The 15,049-nt window shown below is 34.0% G+C and overlaps 1 protein-coding gene across 2 annotated transcripts in view; it reads right to left on the reverse strand.

The window, feature by feature from the left end:
* Positions 1–15,049, reverse strand: part of LOC131801555 (zwei Ig domain protein zig-8-like) — a 356,956-nt gene that overhangs the window by 270,427 nt on the left and 71,480 nt on the right. For both annotated transcript variants that reach the window (XM_059120326.1, XM_059120325.1), the window contains exon 3: positions 629–646. The gene's annotated coding sequence lies outside the window, so the exon portion shown is untranslated. The remainder of the gene's footprint in view (positions 1–628; positions 647–15,049) is intronic.

Here is a 15,049-nt window from a genome sequence, read left to right on the forward strand (position 1 = left end):
GAATGACAAAGTTAATATACCCTCCTTTCCAAGGTGGAGGGTATAAAAAGGCGTCATGAGGTGGAAACTTCCTACTAAAATAATCTTCGTATTATTATCAATAATATTGATAAAGACACCACGTACCTAGAATGCCCTGTTGCCAAGAAATCTTAATTCGAAAATATCAACAGATTAGGAAAAGGGGACCATTTAGGTTAGTTTTCGATATAAGCTTTAAAAACATCGATACACATGTCGTTTATTTTTATACCCTCCACATCGAAAAGGAGAGTATATTCAACATTTAGCAGAACAATTTGTATCTTGTGTAGGATGGTTGGTATTGAAAATGATATGTATCGGTCCACGTTTAGGTATAACCGCCTTATGATGATTTTTGCCACATTTTTTTACAGATTTGTCTTTGTCTTTATTTGTAGGTCATAATGGGTTCTAGTAAGAATAATATAACAACCTTTAATCCACATCCATAATACCGAATGTTCTAATCTGATAAATACTTAGGAAGAATCGAGGAACTTATTATATTTTATATTTTGAAGTGATTATTCAAGAAAGCAGTCTAAGTTTTTAGCAGCATTCAGAGACATAGTTAAGGCTCTTGATTTTCGAAATTGATACATACCCACAATAATGATGAGATCTGAAACAAAATAAAATATGCATTTACCACATTCTTTTAACAAATATTGTAATTATTAGAACAACATAAAATATTATAATTTATATTAATTAAATAATTGATATTATTATTTTTGATATAAGTAGTAGTAGTAGTATTTCATCTAAATAAAATGATGGGTGTGGTTATTCCAAATAATAATATATATACATACACCATTCAACGTAAGTAAACTTTTCTTATTAACTGTGTTATAATAGCCTAAAAAGATTAACACCAACACTTACACATCCATTGTGCGGACTAGAGAAGAATGGGCATTTTTGTCTCAAGGCTATTGAAGAATCGCTTCAAATCGTTTGAAGTGTTCAGCCTATTTGCGGTCAATGTTTGCTTACCAATTCTAAGTGGATTTATTTGAGCCAATGAACACAACAACGAAACATAATTCACAGAATCCAGGCACTCGGAGAATAGCGAGCTGTGGTGATTGATGGTGCTTGCTGTGCAAAATAGAGCAAAAGGTAAAAGTGAATATCATAGGGTTGGTTGGTACTTTAGCAGCGAACATGATAATTTATCGAAGAAATCAATATTGAAAAGGAACGACGGGTAATAAGTAGGACAAGGGGTCCAATTATCGTTGAAACGCTGTCGTCAAGTGGTTATTGTGGATGCTCATTGCGTTTCCAAATCAATGGTAATTGCATACAACAACCGTTACGTATTTTATCTATCGCATTTCCACAATTACGCTCTGGTGCGCCGCTGTCATTGCCTGGCACGGTAATTGAATTTGTTTGCCATTTGGACAGACACGGAGTGGGTTGTGGGAACAGCAGGACCGTAAAATCCCAATGCCTACTTAAATCAATGAATAAAAAAGGGTTCTTCTTTTCGTTGAAAACATCAATTTTATGATTTCTTAGTTTGAAAATAATAAAGCTTTCGAATCCTGCTATTCTTCGTATTTGGTCGGGATATCATTCCTTTTTCGTTGTTTAGTTGATGTTTTAGATGAAGGGGTTGGGCAGCCCATAAAAGACACATCAGCATTTTTTGTTTATTTTAATACTTCGTTTGAGTTTTATTATTATATCGACGGAATGTTCGTTTTGTTTTGTTAGCAGCCATTTTATGCTTCTAATAGAAATATGGCCAACCGCACTTAGAATATTGTGGCCTAGCATAACCAAATCTCATAAAATGGGTAATACTTTACGATCCGATGTTGTGAACTTATTTTTAAGGTATGCTTACATGGAATTTGTTGTTTTTTTTTTATTGTATTTATATTATCGTTTTACTAGGTCGAGCATGACATGTGAGGATAAAAACAGCCTGACTATAAATATGTAGTAAATAAATTCTATGTATTTTTCACACATTTTATAATATTGTAAAAAGATAAAATTGATATTTTTACGCAATCGAAATTAAACAAATCTCAGGTCACCTAGAATTGTGTTATCATAGTAGTCATATATATTAGATACAAATTGACCTTTTCTCTTGTTATACCCTCCACCATAGTATGGAGGGTATATTAAGTTTGTCATTCCGTTTGTAACACCTCGAAATGTGTAGACCCCACAAAGTATAAATATTCTTGATTAGCATACAATTCTATGCCGATTTGTCCGTGTGTGGAAATCACTCTCGCTTCCGAACAAAATTAAGTAGGTTGATAAAATTTTACTCAAATGTGTGTGTTTGGTCATGTAGGACCACGTTTTGGTATGGCCCCCATATCCCTTTTTCGCTATGATGGTGATTTAAGCGACATTAATTACCGGAATTGTTTCAAATTAGGTGTTTGAAGTTCATAATGGATACTACAGTCTAAGATGGAAAATTGTCTGTGCAGGTCCACGGCTCCCGATATTCGGTATTTTGATGATTTTAGCGTCATTATTCTCAGAAATTGTTTCCAATTTGGTGTTTGAAGTCCGTATTGAATGCTACGGCCTAAAATAGAAAATTATCTGTGCAGGTCCCCGTCTTCGTATAATCCCCATATAAAGGTACCTCCCGAAATTCGGTATTTTGATGATTTTACCGACATTATCCACCGGAATTGTTTCAAATTTGGCATTTGAAGTTCGTACTGGATACTACAGCCTATAGCAGAAAATTGTCGGTGCAGGTCCACGTCTTCGTATAGCCCCAATATAACGGTACCTCCATATATTCGGTATTTTGATGATTTTAGCTACATTATTCACCGAATTTTTATTTGAAGTTTCGCATTTGAATATTGTAATGGCTTATGACAATAGTTGCCCATGTACGTCCACGTCGCCGTATGGATCTTAATATAACGGCTACATTCGGTAGTTCTAAGATTTTAACAGAATTTTTAACGGATTTTTTTTTTTTTGAAAATTATCAAATTCGTTCTAAATTGTGGAGGGTATTCAAAAATCGGTCCGACCAAACTTACAGCTTTGTTACTTGTTTTCATTGTAAAAAAAAACAATAACATTTAAGAACTTACAGTACAATAGCATAATAAAAGTATATAATTTTCACATGTGTGGAAAATATTGCTATATTAAAAGCTATATTAAATTTCTCAAAAAAAAAACCCAAATTTTAAATCATATGAATGTGACACTCGATCATCTTAAAAAAAAAAAACGGGATATTCCATTTATGTTCCCATTATTTAATTGTAAAATAAACACAAGACCTTCCAGCATGAATTATAAATTTTTTGTCATAGGAGTTATTTTGAAATAATTTCTGTGGAGAATATCCCAGACAAAATGCAAGTGAACTGATGAGGATTGGTGGCTCTTTCCGAAACCCAGGTATTCCCTTCCTTACCCCCTGTTAAACATTACCATCGTTCTACACTAATAAACAAACGTTGTTTTTTAAAAACAACAATAATGGGATTAATCCTAACTATTTTGCAATAACAATGTATACAATAGGTAGAGGCACACTAACCGAGCCATATTTTTGTACCTTCAGACTAGTATCATTTGATACAGCCAAAATGTGCCTTATAGTCTTTGAACGAAACTATCTGTCTGATTGGTTAGTGAATACAACAACTCACGAAGGGAGTATCCGATTTGGTTGAATCTTTTCATATTGTAATACATCCGTAGCGATGTGGGTCATAAATTGTAACAAAAGAGATAAAACATTTTGAATACTTATAACTTTAGCTAATTTATGAATGACTAAATATAAAATTGAGAAGTGTTCTGTTTGTTGTTGATGAGTTTGTTTCGCTTTCGTTTTCCACCTGAAATTTTAGATCATCAAATCCGATTTTGAAAAAACTTATGTTTTTTTTCATCTCAGTTAAAGCGTGTTAAAATACAAATCGCTCTGTGTCGGAAAAGTAGTGGTACGGGTTATACAGACTCAAACTGTTATACAACAAAAATGTGTATTCAATGATTCGGTTTGAGCTATAACCACAGGAATACAAAAAAAGTCTGTACGTTTGTATCAATGTTAAACAATACAATTGACTCAATTTTTAAAAGAATATTTTTAATAACTTAACTTAAATTGTTTATGTTGTACATTTTTCTTTCCCATTGATAATGATTCTATTTCAAGACAGAAAAAAATATAAACAATGCACATAATATTATATTTGTTTCACATCTCCCTCGACTTGTTGTGCAGTGGACACACTCTACGTCAATACCAATGCTATCAACTTATTTTCCTTTTTCTTAACTTTTAATAAAATATTACCAATTTTTTTTTTTGATTCTCTCATCGTTAAGAAGTATTCAATGACATTTTATTATTTGGCATTCCAACTCGCAATAGCGATTATATAAAATATTTTCGCTTTCATTGTAAATTGGGTTGTTGTGTCAAAACTAAGAACTTTTCTCTTACATTGCAACGTAACTGTAAACTATAGCCGCATTCAAAATACATGATTGCGTAGTTAAAAGTTTGTTCGTTAAGCTGAAAGCAACGACTAAAAATCGATTGAAACAAGTTTGGCGGTTCACATTTTTACAAAATAAAACTTGAAATCTGCCAAAAATTGCTCCGTATGAAAGAAGTAGCTAAAACTGTGCTTTAAGTGATTTGCAAGTGTTCGGCATTTCATTTTCGAACAATTGTATGTTGCATCAAAAATTTCCACAAAATCGAAGCCAAATCCTTGCGACACAAAGGGGAAGTTTGACAAAAACAAGCAAAGAATTGAAATGCCTCAAAGCACAAATTCGAATGGAATACAATGCAGACATATCCCATAGCTATGCACTTTTTCGCACACGTCTGCACATACAGACATACATATGTATCACAATGCATAAGTAAATCCACCTACCATAGAGTGATTCAAGAAATGTGATTTAACTCGGAATAAATGTCAGTTGGATGTCCGTAGGTATCTTACCGGGTTGTGTAGAGTATGAAAACTATTGCAGGGCTAAATGTGCATTGAGGGAAGCACTATTAGTTCATTAAATCTAGATTAATACTGATTCGGGGTCTTTGGATATGGACAACCTATTTCTTTGGATGTAGGTTTGGTTCTCTTTTCGTCCCGACTGGACCAAATGTAGAAGGGCGAAAAAGGAAGACAACCTTATGCTTCGATTCTCTATCCGGCTCGATTGAACCAAATGTAGAGATGAGATGAAAAGAAGAACCAAATGTATAAAGGCAAGAAGGGAAAGAACGACCCTATTCTTTGGATGTAGTTTCGTTTCTAGTTTTTATTTAAAAAATATTTTCCTTAAGCACTACAAAAACTAATATAACTTAATCTAACAGACATTATCGTATGCGGTACCGCTCAAGATTTTTAATTGTTAAATTTACCCAGCGCCTCGCCCGCGCTCAAAAGTATGCACAACGTATTTTGTACAGTAGCCATCCTAATACAAATCCTAGTAAAAATTCTCAATACCATCCTAATATCCGCTACAGTATAAATTCTTACAGATTCTCAGGATACTCACGTGCCCATCGCTTCGCACATGTATGTAACATATTCTAAATATCGTAGACTTTAGCGAGTCCTCATATTTACATACATATTGCCGTCACTGGATTTTGAGATTCATGATTGCCAGCCAGTCCCACACTCTGACACATACACGCGCAGACAGGCTGTCATATCTGGATTAGAGCGTGATATCAGTTTGCAGTCAGTGTGGTTGGTATAACAGCTGCATATGCCGTACGGCCTCTCATGCATTTCGGTAGTGCTTTTCTTGCCCAAGGCACTTTTTGCAACTACGTTTTCTACATACCAATGAAGTGCTGAGATTAAATTTCAATTCTGTTCGACTGGCATAAAAAATGAAAATCCAGTAGTAAGTTAAAACATTTTGTTTTCTTTTTTTTTGGCAAGAAACAAAATTTGTTCACAATTTAAGGAGGCTTTTCAACATGCGATACATCGTTTGCTCTTGAAATTATATAACGTTTCAACTAGAATTTCAAATTAAATATTACTGTCATCAAAATCATAATTATTAATCAATCATGAAATCATACCGCAATCGTAGTAGGAGTAATCAAATTAAGACCTAACAAATGATTAAATATTATGTAGGAAACTTGCAGACGAATAATTAATTAATTCTGCAATAAAATAGTCTAGTCTAGTAAAATATAAAAAATGGGACACGGAGGACAAATATATGCTAAAAATTCCATCAGTAACTACTTACAAGAGCCAATAACTCTTTGCGACAAAATTAATTATTTTTTTCAAAATGAAAGAAAAACCTGATAGATTACGAAAGCATAGCTAAATCGCAAAAAAATTTGTGTTGCTTATTCTTAGAATATTTACAATTAATATTATCACATCTTAATGAAAAATTTTGAATAATATTGAAGAAAAAGGCTCAGAAAAATATAAACATATTCCCCGGATCTTTGCGGGTAATATTGTTAAAGACACTACAGGGTGAGATAAGAAAGAACTGCAACAAAGTCAAACGCCATAATTATTTTTTCTTTTTAATTTTATTGAATGAAAGCAAAAAATATCAGAAATAGCATCAAATTTTTGAATAAGTTTAGATTTGTTCGAATTGGCACGAATTATGGCCTTCAAAGGGCCAATGAAACCGTCACACGCTGCCCGAATGTTGCTCTGCGGTATTTTGGCCCTTTCCCGGCGAAGCGCTTCCTTGAGGTGATCGACACTTTGGTATTTTTTAGTGCCAACCTTGGTATCCGGAGATTTTGGTGACCATTGAAAATGAAGCGAAGAACCTCATTTTGTAACCAAAATGTTTGCGTGTCCAAGGCTTGAATACACCCTTCAGAATATATTCACGATAATATTCGGTATTTATTCTGATGTCACGGCCACACCATCACCATGGCCGGTGCTTGAGTTCTGGTGGCCAACCGAAGGTGCACATTTTCAGCTAACATCTTTGGCAAGTAAACACCATCATTTTGTTTGTTTACAAAGAGCTGGACAATGAATGTTTTCCCATCGGAGAAACCCAAATTCGGCAGTTCACCACTTTCGGCCAAACGAAGCAACTCTTTAGCTCTTTTGAGTCCATTTTCTTTCTGTAGCGGTGTAAGTTCTTGCACTTTTTGTAATTTCAATTGCTTTATTTTGAGCTCATTTTTCAATATTTGCCAAATGGAATATTGCGATATGTTCAGCTCACGAGCCATTTTTTTGGCCACTGCGACAAGGGTTTCGATCAAGTCGCGTCTTTACTTTTTGAACCATTTTCACCAAAATGCTTGTAAACAATATAATGAACTGTCACTGGAATGATTTTAACAGCTGTCGGACGAGTGGCTTAGAAATGACAGTAATCTGAAGTTTGCTGCAGTTTTTTCATCTCACCCTGTATATACCTAATATTTATGGTTTCCAATGAAACTTCACCCGAAAATTTTCAAAAGTTCAGCAAATTGCGTAACTTCTTCGCGCTAATTTGTTTGTCATGACTGATATTTTTAGCCCAACTTTCAAAAACTCTGGTTTCTATTAAATGTTTATTGTGTCGCACAGTTTTCTTAAGCTGGTTTATACTTTAGATTAGCTTTTTTATGTTTTTCTTACCATATTATAAGTATTTTAGACCTCGCATATGATTTGCATGCCCATCCGGAATAAAGGACATAGACAAATGTGGTGTTGGACCGTAGAATTTTTGGTATTGAAAATGGTGTAGAGCCTATATAACGATGACTCCAGATATTTCTTATTTCGACGAGTTTAACCACATTGTTGAAGGCATTGTTTATAATTTGGGCTTTGGAATTTGCAAAAGATTCAATACCTTATTACAGAGATTTTTGTATATAGGTCTACGCTGTGGTAAAACCCTCATATACTTCTCCATTACAGTTGTTTAGACCATTTTACCTACGAAATGGTTTGTAATAGGGAATTTGAAATTGTCAAGAGATATGTAACAATTGAAAAATCATTAAAAATCGAAATCAACTAAGCCTTTTGAACTAGAAATTACTATTGTGTGGTAAGACTAATAAAAGAGGGAAATGTTACATTAGCTCAGTGAGATCTGTAAAACTAGTAAAAATGACAAAATTTAAAGGAAGATAGGAAGGCCAACTTTACCCAGTAAAAATTAATAAAAAAGATCGCTATATTTTGCGCGATTTATTCATTTTGCATGTAAGTTTTTCTCGATTTTTGTGTACAGAAATGGTGTTCAGTGAAAAAATTGTAAAATTATTAAAATATACTATTGGAATAGAAATTATTCAAAATAATTCTAATTAGATATGGAAAAAATCAAATTGTAGTTGATAATCTCGAATTAAAAATGAAACGGTGTAGATGAGATGAATTTTGACAAATGTTCTTTTTACATTTGTCTTGGTATCAAAAAGTTTTAGACCCTTACTCTGGATATACCGATATTCCGTTTCTGAATATTTTAAATAAAACTAACGGTGTCCATTAATAAGTACAATACCTCTACACGGAAGTCAGTTGCGCTAGCATTGTAGTATTGAATCTAGTTTGCTGATGCTGATCGGTCCTCTCCTTCTGGCTCCTCCCCCACAAAGAGTTACTCTTTTGAATAATCCTAACTTTAAAAAACTGTGCCAATATCAGTTCAAGTGTGAAAGTGGAATATATAGGTTAACTTATCCCCCATAAATGGTCAGAATTTTAACCAAATCATAAGTCACAAAAATGGCTGTAGGGTCTATAACATAGTCCGAGTATCTCGTAGAGAATTTAGTAAAATTTATATCCAAATATAGATCATATTCCAGTTCGATCATATCGGCATCAACATTTTTATTCTCATTTTTACTCGAAGAGCATCTGAATGGTTCCGATTTTTTTCAAAAAACCCTTATGGACGGCTTGGGTATTCAATGAATAAAATGCCATAAATAGCAGTGGATTCTACAAATAAGCGTTTTTCCGCAAATTCCCCATTTTGCTAGGTGTTTAGTTTGCGTATAATTTTTATAAAGGTTAGAATAAGGATATGGTTTTTTATTAAAACAATTAAACATAAGTATGCTCTTTTATTTCAAAGAAAGCTCTTTCAAAATCTTCCAGGCCCTTTACTTTAGACATTAGGGTTGTGACACTCTTAATCATATATACATGCAATTGTTAATGACAATACTCCCCTGCATACTAAATACAGTCCTACAAGACATCACAGATGCCCAATGTCAATGCAAAACACACATTCATACATGAGTACAAATGTACGAACGTAGTAGATACGTTGATGTATTGTTTCCCAGAATAGCACCGAGTGTTTCTGGCTCACAGATACAGTCTGGTTGGTAGCTAGGCCCTTCAGCTACTTTGTCCATAGGCCAAATGGCGGGATGAAGCACTTGAAATTGAAATTAATGATTGCCCTCAACATGTTTACACCTCATTCATGGCCTGAGACAGACACCCTCGAATCTGGACGCCATTGCAAATGGTCGGCCTATCACTTGTTGTAGTAATTCAGTGTAAAAATTGTCGGAAACTTTGCGAAAGAGGGCATAAGAAGGGCCAGAAGAAGGACACACACGGTGTGAATGAGTATGTGTGGAATTTTGTCACTTTATTTTCACTACCATAGTTGTTTTTGTTGGCAAATAAATTGTTTTGTGATAAAAGAAGCCAAGCGAAGGAGAGGCCAAGCGAGGGGGAAAAGAAAGCGTTAAAAAATAGCTAAATAAGAAATAAATGAACGTCCAAAACTAAGATCAGACAAATTGCTTTAACTTCAGCCACGTTCTGTTTTGGCAAGCTCCAAAGTGCTAAGAATGGCTGTGGGGCATGGAAATAAACTCAATTACATTAAAGTGTTTTCCCCCGCCCCATCTTCCTCCACACACTGACAACTTCTTTTTGCCTGTGTCGTTTGTTCACTCGTGTTGGTGCTGCTGGCCGGAGAACTGCTCGATTGTTGTGCTAAAAAATAAATAAAAATTGTTTGGCTGGGACCCACAGATTTCTTCTTAATTAGAGCAAAATGTTTTCGTTTCATTCGCTCATCCATGTTGACATGTTTAATACACCAATAAACTTTTTAAATAAATTTAAAAGGGAATTTAAAAGTGAATTGATGCCTTTTCGTAGCTGTATCCAGAATTTAAGGAGCAAGATTTGTCCATCGGAATTATATAAAATTGCAAATTTGATTTGTCCCGAGTAATTTGAAATGCACCAAAATGTAGCAACAAACTTTTCAAAGACGATGAGCGTTTTCGTGAAATGTTAAGTAGACCGTTGCAGTCGCCGACCTTTTAAAAGCGTATATTGAAGAACCAAAAGTGTGCCAACTATTATTTCTTGTCCTTTTTGACTCCAATTCATTATAGTTATTCCTAATTTTGCAGTTGCTCTACAGGTCGCAATTATAGACCAATCGAAACGGAAGTTAACATGGGGCTAGAGCTTAGGGCTGGGCAGAAGTTATCCAATTTTGATGGTCATCGGGTAATATTTAATGGGTGAAATAGACCATAACATTTGTGTTAAATAAAAGTCACATTTTCCATTTAAACGCGAATATTTTTAATGCCGGCGAAAGCAAAAATAAACGGAAAGGCCGATTCTGACCGTTACGTAAATGCCGATAGTAAATATATCGGATATATATATAGCGAAAATAAGTACAATGTGTATATACAAAGGAAGGGGATGTTAGCTACAATGCTTATATCTCGAGAATGGCTGACCGATTTTGACAAATTTTGTCAATTCTGATTGACCTCTTAGCATGAAAGAATAAAATCTTAAAAAAAATCGGATAAAAATATGTCAATAATGACGTAAATATTAATTTTGTAGTATTTTGTGACATTTTTTTATTTTTTCATATTTTGTATCGCATGCGATTTTTTCAATTTGATTTATAATATTGAAGTGTATATTTTGTAATATTTTTCCGATCCTCACGAAAATTTTCACAAGGGTAGGGTTAGGCTCTAAAGGGCTAGGCCTATTGTTGTCAAAGATGTCCGCAGTATACCTATGGGTTGAAATGGACCAACAACTAAAAGTGTTCCTGATTTTGCAGCCGTTATAAAGGTCACAAATATAAATCAAAGGACACGAAATCTCGCATGAAGTTAGAGTTTATGACAGCGGATAGAACGGACCGCTACTTTTGTATGAAAAAATACCAACATTTCCATTCTATCGAAAAGCTAAAAATAACTTGCAGGCGAAATCCAAAATACACAAAAGGTGCGTTAGTTAGACAACATAAATCTCACGAACGATTGGATTGATAAATCTCACCAATTCAGAATGACCTTTTAGCAGAAAAGAATAAAATCTAGAAATATTGCATAAAAAGTCTCAAGAAGGATGCAACCTGTATGGGTTGTGTCCTTAACGAGACTGGAGATCTTTCTTTGAAATCTTTCAAAATGGATTTGGACATAACGGAACTTCTAACATATTGTAGTGTTGTAGGGTCTCACATGGTCGGCTCCGCACGACTATAGCCTTTGCTTACTTGTTTCAAACGGAATAATTCGAACTACAAATGGAATCACTCGAGTTGCACTTGGAATCATTCGAATTAAAATTTGAAAAATTTGAAATTGTTCTAACCGAGAAATGCAGGGTACCCTGCCAACCAAAATCTACCCAATCATTAGGAGCCGACAAACAACGAAACCATAATCGTCAGCCGTTAAACCGCTAAAGTGGTTTTTCCATCAAACGATATGAGTACGCTTAAGCCACGCATTAAGTGGCATACACACATATTCTTTACCTTCCAGATATCGGATTGTATCAATAGAGAATGAGGTATAAATAGTCGTGTTATTACGTATGGTTTGTAGGTCATTGCATCTCCCTGGCAATATCATAGCTCAACTTGATCGCCAGTTGTAGAGCCAATTTCTTAAGCGCAAAAAAGGAAAATGTTGGCTAACAACTTCCGCCAAAATTTTAAAAATTCTGAGTACCGTATAACTGGATGGAACATTCCGATAGAGTTGAAAGAAAAAATGTCTCGTATAAAGTGATTACATCCACTGGCAATTATCGTCGTACACCCACATGATGACAATTAATAAATAAATTAACATTTACACATATATTTGGCACACGAGGGGGTTCAGGAATGTCTGATGTGATATTAGTAACCAATATATTACACGTAGATTTTGAGTACACGTACTTTTCATATAATCCGGATTCAAGTCATGTTATATCAAAAAGGTTTGACGAATTCAACTTTTTTGATAAATTTGGAGTATATTCGTAAATGGCGAATCAAAACTGAAAATTTTATGTTTTTTTTTTAACAAATGTAACACTCAAGGAATGAAAAACTTTCGAATCCTTATACTCAGTTTTAAATTTTTATATGATCTGTCCAATAATTTAAACATTTTGAAAAATATTTAATAAATGCTTTTTTATCTTAAATTCGCTACAAAAAGTGAAGTATATTGAAATTGTAATATTTTACCCCTCGGTAAAATGTGTATTGAATTATCCCATTATTGTAATTAATTGACAAATTATACTCAGTAAAAACAGTGTTTTTATACCCTCCACCTTTGAAAGGAGAGCATACTAAATTTGTCATTCCGTTTGTAACACTTCTAAATATTCGTCATAGACCCCATAAAAATTATATATGACCAGCATAAAATTCTAAATATGTTGAGTATGCATCGGCCCAAGTTTGGATATAGCCGCCATATAACGGTACCTCTCGATATTCGTATTTTAATGATTTTAGCCACATTTGTAATGGGATCAACCTCTGATTGAATAGGTCCTGGTTTTACTGTAGTCTCCATATAACGATACATCTCGATATTGGGTATTTTGATGGTTTTTGCATTGTAAATATAGGTCTACGTTTCGTATATTTCCCATATAACGGTACTTCCCGATATTCGGTATTGTAATGAGTTTAGCCAGATTTTTACACGGATTTGTGTAAAAATTGGTATTTGGAGTTCGTAATGGATTCTAGCTCCGATGGCAGAATATTGTCTATACAGGTTCTGGTTTGCCTATAGCCCCCATATAACGACATACACCACCGCTGGTATGTTTATAGGGCGCGTATTTTAAGGAGAAGTGGAACATGATTGGTCTGCTTGTTATTTCCAGAATTGCAGGATTTTTTTGGTCAGGCACAAACACCACTCCACGATCTTATAATGACTATCGTAATAACAAGACCATTTCAAAGACAGACTCAATTTAAACATTCTTAGACTTCTGTAATTGACTTCACTTCACTTCATCTCATCGTTAACCAGGTTATTTAAAAGTGAATCAAATGTCTTGGTAATTATGTCATTTGCAAATAATATCACGGATCATTTTACATGTGTTATCTTCCAGCATTATCCGCAATGGCTATTCATCACTATCTGGGGAATATGCGAATGCCATGTCTCATAGTACGAGGTTAAAAAATGTTCATTACTTCATTATGGAGCGAAATTCCGGGGGAAAAAAGTACCGCTAATATGCTAATGGCAATTTTTCAAATTTACATACCATTCTCCTTTTATTTTGAAACATTTGGCAGATGGAAAAGAAAACAAAATAAATGACGGTCATTCATAACATGTCTGTGTGTGTGGGTGTGTTTGCGAAACAAATAAATGTCTTTGTATTCAATTATGTGCGTCAATACGTTCATGTTCGTTTGCGAGCAACATTTTGGCTTTTTTAAAGTTGACAATGGCAGAGCCTGTTACATATATCAACTAAACCGAATATATCCCAAGAAAAAACTGTGGTATACGAATAACAACGGTAAATGGGGCATACAAAGCTAAAGGTAAATGATGAATTTGTAAAAATCCGCTTACTTGCACATGGCACGCGACACAAAATTAATGAGCTGTGACAAACAAACTTTTCTCTTCATCCATTCATTCATTTAGTCATTCAGTCATTGTGAAGGTTAAGTGCACATTTTGTTATCCTCGTGCCCTGCAAATAAAGGAAGCATAGCTGACATTTGATATGTAACCTAAGACCTGCTACAGCGAAGATTAGCAAATATGAATAAAAACCACTAGGAATGAATTTTAATTGCATTTTGACAGTTGCTCTCCAGCCGTGAGGAAAGACGGACAAACGAACTTTTGAAACAAATCTATAAATATTTTATTAATGGAAGAAGTTCTTTGCGGTAATGAAATTTGCCATGCCAATACTGTTAATTTAAGGAAAGAGAATGTCGAAGATTTCAAACTTTTGATTCGGTTTTTCTTTGTTTGCTGCAATGACATTTGTTGTTCAATAAATTTTATATTTTTTTGAAAGAGCACAAAAGTTATGAATTTTGGCAATCCACTCACAGAATATGGTTAAATATTTAAAAAATTGTTGTCGAACAGCAGACGTAACTAAAGCACTTGGACTTTTATACTCTCATGGATTCATACTTGATAGCTTTCACACATTTGTAGTTGCCTCTATTCTAATTTTTTCATCATCTCAATTTTAATAAAGTTAGATGCTAATAGTACAGCAGTTTTTCGATTTAACTGACTAACCAACCAAATGTCAGCCTTGTTTGTTAAATTGAAAAATTCTTTAAACCGATTACTGTTTATAACAAGGCTTGTTTACTTAAAAACTGTTAAAATAACAACTCTTATATGATTTGGACAACTCCTTTATTATAGATTTAATTTAAAACCAAGTTATTGATAAACTAAATGGAATTGATTTGCATAAATATTGTTTGGAATTAAGCTTGTTAATAATAACTTAACTAAAAAATACATTTTATACCTTACTACAAAATAATAACCGTTTCATGTTTATACCCTACAATACTATGTGTTGGGGGTATTATAAGTTTGATTGGGCCAAAAATTATGTAAGACCTCGAAATATTGGTTTCCCACATATAATAGTATATAGGAATCTTCCTGTCTCGCATAGCTGAGTCGATCTAGCTATGTATGCCCGTGCTTTTGAAATTTAATTGTCCGTGAAAT

The sequence above is a fragment of the Musca domestica genome, unplaced genomic scaffold (assembly GCF_030504385.1).
Source record: "Musca domestica strain aabys unplaced genomic scaffold, Musca_domestica.polishedcontigs.V.1.1 17, whole genome shotgun sequence".
Classification (NCBI taxonomy): domain Eukaryota; kingdom Metazoa; phylum Arthropoda; class Insecta; order Diptera; family Muscidae; genus Musca; species Musca domestica.